Genomic DNA, 6,979 nt, shown 5'->3' on the forward strand with positions numbered 1-6,979 from the left:
GGTTGCCACCCTGGCGCGCACGAAGTCGGAAGTAGGGTTAATTGCCCGGGTGCGCACCTTTGCCAGGGTGGGCACCTTACCTGGGCTGCGCACCAGGGCGGGCTCAAGATGGCACGCGCGTTCCGTTTTTTTCACTATCTTTCAAAACGGAAATTTTAAAATCTCCTTTTTTTTTTGCCTTTTCTGGAAATTAGTGAAGGCAGCGCATCAAAGGTGCGCACCTCGCTGCCCACCTTGGTGTGCTCTGAGGTGCGCACCCGGGAGCGCTACGAAGTGTGCTCCAAGGTGCGGCGTGCACGTTGTCGGAGCCCGGTTTGCCCCGGGTGCGCACCTCGCCTGCACCTTGGCCGGGGTGGGCACCTTGGCTGGGTTTGCCCAGGGTGCGCTCCGAAGCGGGGTTACTGGAGCGCCCCCTCTTTTTTTGTCAGAGCGTTTGGTGGGGTTTCTCGCATTGGCTCTTCCCAGGCCCGGTTGTTGGGTGCGCTCCCACCCTGGCGCGCGCGAAGTTGGAAGTTGGGTTAATTGCCCGGGCGCGCACCTTCGCCAGGGTGGGCACCTTGGTGCGCACACCTTGGCTGGGCTGCGCACCAGGGCGGGCTCAAGATGGCACCAGCATTCCCTTTTTCTCACTATCTTTCAAAACGGAAATTTTAAAATCTCGTTTTTTTTTTGCCTTTTATGGAAATTAGTGAAGGCATCGCATCAAAGGTGCGCACCTCGCTGCCCACCTTGGTGTGCTCCGAGGTGCCCACCCACGGTGCGCAACGCCGGTGCGAACCCGGGAGCGCCCCGATGTGTGCTCCAAGGTGCGGCGTGCACGAAGTCGGACCCCGGTTTGCCCCGGGTGCGCACCTCGCGTGCACCTTGGTGCGCACACCTTGGCTGGGTTGCGCGGCCTGGTGGGCACCATGGTGCGCACCAAGGAGCGCTCCGAAGTGTGCTCCAAGGTGCGGCGTGCACGAAGTCGGAGCCCGGTTTGCCCCGGGTACGCACCTCGCGTGCACCTTCGCCGGGGTGGGCACCTCGGCTGGGTTGCGCGCCCTGGTGCGCACCAAGGAGCGCTCCGAAGTGTGCTCCAAGGTGCGGCGGTGCACGAAGTCGGAGCCCGGTTTGCCCCGGGTGCGCACCTTCGCCGCGGTGCGCACCATGGCGTGCACGAAGTCGGAGCCCGGTTTGCCCCGGGTGCGCACCTCGCGTGCACCTTCGGCGGGGTTGCGCGCCCTGGTGGGCACCATGGTGCGCACCAAGGAGCGCTCCGAAGTGTGCTCCAAGGTGCGGCGTGCACGAAGTCGGAGCCCGGTTTGCCCCGGGTGCGCACCTCGCGTGCACCTTCGGCGGGGTTGCGCGCCCTGGTGGGCACCATGGTGCGCACCAAGGAGCGCTCCGAAGTGTGCTCCAAGGTGCGGCGTGCACGAAGTCGGAGCCCGGTTTGCCCCGGGTGCGCACCTCGCGTGCACCTTCGCCGCGGTGGGCACCATGGCGTGCACGAAGTCGGAGCCCGGTTTGCCCCGGGTGCGCACCTCGCGTGCACCTTCGCCGGGGTGGGCACCTCGGCTGGGTTGCGCGCCCTGGTGCGCACCAAGGAGCGCTCCGAAGTGTGCTCCAAGGTGCGGCGTGCACGAAGTCGGAGCCCGGTTTGCCCCGGGTGCGCACCTCGCGTGCACCTTCGCCAGGGTGGGCACCTCGGTGCGCACACCTTCTCAATGTTTTCTTGCCTTTTCTGGAAATTGGTGAAGGCAGCGCATCAAAGGTGCGCACCTCGGTGTGCTCCGAGGTGCGAACCCGAGAGCGCTCCGAGGTGCCCACGAAGTCGAAAGTCGGGTTAATTGCATTGTTTTCCCCGGGTGCGCTCCGAGGTGCGCAACATCGGCGCGCACCAAGGAGGGCTCCGAAGTGTGCTCCAAGGTGCGCACGATGGCGTGCACCTCTGGTGCGCACGATTCGGAGCTCGGTTTGACCGGGGTGCGCACACCTTGGCTGGGTTGCGCACCTTTTGTGCGCTCCAAGGTGCGCACGAAGTCGGAGCTCGGTTTGCCCCGGGTGCGCACCTTCGCCAGGGTGCGCACCTTGATGCGCACGCCTTGGCTGGGCTGCGCACCTTGGTGGGCGCCATGGTGCGCACCTTTCGTGCGCTCCAAGGTGCGCACGAAGTCGGAGCTCGGTTTGCCCCGGGTGCGCACCTTGGTGGGCGCCATGGTGCACTCCGAGGTGCCCAAGATTGGTGCGCACCAAGGAGCGCTCCGAAGTGCGCTCCAAGGTGCGCGCGAAGTCGAAAGTTGGGTTAATTGTCCGGTTTGCCTCGGGTGCGCACCTTGCGTGCACCTTCGCCAGGGTGGGCGCCTTGGTGCGCACACCTTGGCTGGGCTGCGCACACCTTGGCACCCGCGTTTCCTTCATTTTAAATTTTTTTTTTTTACAATCTCTCAAGTGGGAAATTCTATAATCTCAACTTTTTTTGCCTTTTCAGGAAACTTTTGAATGGAGCGCATCATTGGTGCGCTCCGAAGTGTGCTCCAAAGCTCTCTCCAGCTGCGTGCACCTGCCCCGGCCGCGCACCCGGCCCCGCCCAGCTTCGCTCACCTGTCCCGGGCGTCTGGTGCGGAACCTTAGAGTAAGAAACATCACCGTGCACCTTGGCCAACGTGCGCGACTCGACCGAGCGCGCACTGGCCGAGGTGCACACCGATTTCACCTGGGTGCGCGCGCAGCACCTCGGGCGCACCGGGGTGCGCGCACAACGCCCGGGTTGCACCGTGGCCTGTGTGCTCGGGGTGCCTCGGGTGCGCGCTCGGTGTCGCCCCCCGCGCGCGCGGTAGTGCGGGCAGCGCACCCCGGCCCGGCCCGGCCCCGACGAGAACGCAAACGGGCAAAAGGTTTATTCAAATAGCATTGCGACGCCCGGCGAAAAACTAAAAAAGGGTGCAACACCGGGACTTCCCGGGAGGTCACCCATCCCAGTACTACTCCGGCCCAAGCGCGCTTAACTGCGGAGTTCTGATGGGATCCGGTGCACTAATGCTGGTATGATCGCACCCGTTATGAGCTTGTCGCAGTGTGTACTTAGCAAACCGCGACCCACGTGCGAATCCACCCCGGCCACCCACCCCCGTCGAGGTGCACACCCTCCCTCGCGAAGTGCGCCCCGTTCGCCAAGTGTGAGCCCTGCCCGGGTGCGCGCACCTTGCTAGGGCGTCGGGTGTGCACCCGGCCCGGCCTACGTGCGTGCACCTGGAGGGGGCGTCGTGTGCGTGCAGTGTCCCGTCTGCAACGCGGTGCCCACACACCACCTCGGGCGCAACGACCTGCGCTCACATGTGGGCCGAGTGCACCTTGGTGCATGTTCGGGGCGCCTCGGGTGCACGCTCGATCTTGCCCCGGTGCACCAAGGCGCTCGGTTTGCCCCGGGTGCGCACTTGGTGCAAGGTGGGCACCCAAAATAGGGATCAAGCACCAAAACACAAGTTTCGGGATGCAAAATGGGACCCAAGGACCACAAATGCGTTCCAAGACCCATGATGGGTCCACGAGAACAAAAATGTGTTCCGAGACTTAATAAACAAATATTGGGTTTTAGGAGAAGAAACATGCTCTGATGCCCAAAACGAGAATCGACCCCGAAAAGGCCACAGGCCAAAAGTGGGATGCGAGACAAAAAAAAATGGGACCCGAGGACCAAAATTGGGTTCCCAGGTCGAAGACAGGGCAACCGGACAAGAAACGACCTCTAAGGCTCGAAATGAGTCCCGACGACTAAAACTTGACAAGAAGCACCCATCAGGCACCCAACTCGACACCCATGGGATGCCGACCCACCCGGGCTTCCACCTAGCACACCTTGGCACCCACCCACCCTCGCACCCAACCTCGCACCCAACTTAGCACCTTTGAACCCACATTGGCACTCACCCTGACCCTGGCACCTTGGAACCCACATTGGCACTCACCTTGACCCTGGCACCCACCTTTGCACTCACCTTGGGACCCACCCTGGCTCCCACCTCGGCACCCACCCAGACACCCACCTTGGTTCCTTGGCACCCACCTTGGATCCTTGGCACCCACCCCGACACCCACCTTGGCACGCAACTTGGCTACTTGCCACCCACCTTGGCTCCTTGACGCCCACCCCGACAACCACCCCGTGACCTACCCTGGCTAGGGTTGGTGCACACCCACCCTGGTGCCCACCTTGGCACCCACCCTATGACCCACCTTGGCACGCACCTTAGTACCCACCCCGTTACCCACCCTAGGACCCACCCCGTGACCCACCTTGGCCAGGGTGGGTGCACCCACCCTGGTGCCCACCTTGGCACCCACCCATCCTAGCACCCAGCCTGTGACCGGGCTTGGAACCCAACCTTGCACCCGCACCCGTCTTGGCCAGTGTGGGTGCGCACCCATCCTGGCACCCACGTTGTGACACACCCTTTAACCCACGCACCCTAGCACCCACGTTGGCACCCACCTTGGAACCCAACCTAGCAACTTGGCACCCACCCCGTGACCCACCTTGGCATCCACCATAGCAGTCGCCGACTTGGCACCCACCTCGGCACCCACCTTGACACTTGTGGACCCACCTTGCCACTCACCCTAGCATCGACCCATCCTAGCACCCACCCTGGCACCTTTGCACCCTAGCACTCACCCATCCTAGCACCTAACCTGTGACCCACCTTGACACTCACCCTCGCACCCACCTTGGAACCCAACCTAGCACCCACCCACCCTGACACCAACCCTAGCACCTACCCACCCTTGCACCCACCCTGTGACCCATCTTGGCACCCACCCATCCTACCACTCAACCTATCACCCACCTTCTCACCCACCTTGGCATCCACCTTAGCACCCACCCACACTGGCACCTTGGCACCCACCTCGGGCAAGGTGGGTGCACACCCACCCTGGCACCCAATTTAGAACCCACCGAGCATGTTACCCACCTTGGCACCCACATTGCAGCCCACCCTAGTACCCACCCTATGACCCACATTGGCATCCACACCCTAGCACCCAGGCACCTCGACACCCGCCTTGACACCCACCCTAGCACTGAACCTGTGACCCACCTTGGAACTCACCCTAGAACCCACCCACCCTGTGAACCACCTTGGCATCCACCTTAGCACCCACCCACCTTGGCACCCACTCTAGCACTCACCCATCCTAACACCCAACTTGTTACCCACCTTGGCACCCGCCCTCGCGTCCACCTTGAAACCCACCCTAGCACCCACCCACGCAGGAGCCCACCTTGGCACCCAACCTAACACCCACGCATCCTGGCACCCAACTTGTGACCCACCTTGGAACCCACCCTAGTACCCACCTTTGAACCCACTATATCACCAACCCACCTTGGCACCCACCCTATGACCCTCTTTGGAATCCACCCTAGCACGCACCCACCCTGGCACCCACCATGGAGCGCACCCTAGCACCCACCCACCTCGGCACGCACCTCAACACCCACCTTGGTGTGCGCACTGCGCCAACCTCTCAAAGACCCTATGTGGTGCGCTCCAAAGTGTACACCTTTGGTGCGCTCCAAGGTGCGCACCTTTGGTGCACACCGAGGTGCACACCAAAGTGTGCACCGAGGTGAGCACCAAAGTGCACTCCAGGGTGCACACCAAGGCGTGCACCTTTGGTGCGGTCAATGCAAACGAATTCGGAAGTTGGGGTCGATGTCCTAATCGCTGCTGCAGACTACACGTATGAGAATCGGACAAATAGCTTTATATAGGGGAGGTGTTGCGTTTGATGGGTCGACTCCCCTGGTTGTGTGCACTGCACCAACTTCAAAGACCCTGTCTTGTTTAAGAAGTCAAAAGTTGGGGTGGATGTCCTAATCATTGCTGCAGTCTACGCATGTATGAGAATCAGACAAATAGCTTATATAGGGGAGGTGTTGCATTCGGTGGGTTGACTCCCCTGGTTGTGCGCACTGCGCCAACCTCAAAGACCCCGCATAGCAGAAGAAGTCGGAAGTCGGATTTTGGTGAGCACCAAGGCGTGCACCTTTGGTGCGGTCAACGCAGACGAATTCAGAAGTTGGGGTGGATGTCCTAATCGTTGTTGCAGGCTACACATGTATGAGAATCAGACAAATAGCTTATATAGGGGAGGTGTTGGGTTTGATGGGTCAACTCCCTTGGTTGTGCGCATTACGCCAACCTCAAAGACCTTGTTTTCGTTAAGAAGTCAAAAGTTGGGGTCAATGTCCTAATGGCTCCTGCAGGCTACACATGTATGAGAATCGGACAAATAGCTTATATAGGGGAGGTGTTGGGTTTGATGGGTCGACTCCCCTGGTTGTGCGCATTACGTCAACCTCAAAGACCTTGTTTTCGTTAAGAAGTCAAAAGTTGGGGTCGATGTCCTAATTGCTCCTGTAGACTACACATGTATGAGAATCAGACAAATAGCTTATATAGGGGAGGTGTTGGGTTTGATGGGTTGACTCCCCTAGTTGTTCGCATTACACCAACCTCAAAGACCTTGTTTTCGTTTAGAAGCCGAAAGTTGGGGTCGATGTCCTAATTGCTCCTGCAGGCTACGCATGTATGAGAATCAGACAAATAGCTTATATAGGGGAGGTGTTGGGTTTGATGGGTCGACTCCCCTGGTTGTGCGCATTGCGCCAACCTCAAAGACCCTGCATTGCGGATGAAGTCGAAAGTCAGAGTTTGGTGTGCTACAAGGTGTGGTCGAAGGTGCTCACCTAGGTGTGCACCTTTGGAGCACAGGAAAAGTGCCCTCCAAAAGTGCGCACCTTTGGAGTGCACAAAAGTGCCCTCCAAAAGTGCGCACCTTTGGAGCGCAGAAAAGTGCCCTCCAAAAAGTGCCCTCCAAAAGTGCGCACCTTTGGAGCGCAGAAAAGTGCCCTCCAAAAGTGCGCACCTTTGGAGCGCAGAAAAGTGCCCTCCAAAAAGTGCCCTCCAAAAGTGCGCACCTTTGGAGCGCAGAAAAG

At 60.2% G+C, this 6,979-nt stretch overlaps 1 non-coding gene across 1 annotated transcript; it reads right to left on the reverse strand.

Moving 5' to 3' along the window:
* Nucleotides 1-2,916: 2,916 nt before the first annotated feature.
* LOC131866301 (5S ribosomal RNA) lies at nucleotides 2,917-3,035 on the reverse strand. Its single transcript, XR_009364921.1, has one exon. It is a non-coding gene; the product is annotated as a 5S ribosomal RNA (ribosomal RNA).
* Between the last annotated feature and the right edge of the window lie 3,944 nt (nucleotides 3,036-6,979).

This window comes from Cryptomeria japonica, unplaced genomic scaffold (genome assembly GCF_030272615.1).
Source record: "Cryptomeria japonica unplaced genomic scaffold, Sugi_1.0 HiC_scaffold_140, whole genome shotgun sequence".
NCBI lineage: Eukaryota > Viridiplantae > Streptophyta > Pinopsida > Cupressales > Cupressaceae > Cryptomeria > Cryptomeria japonica.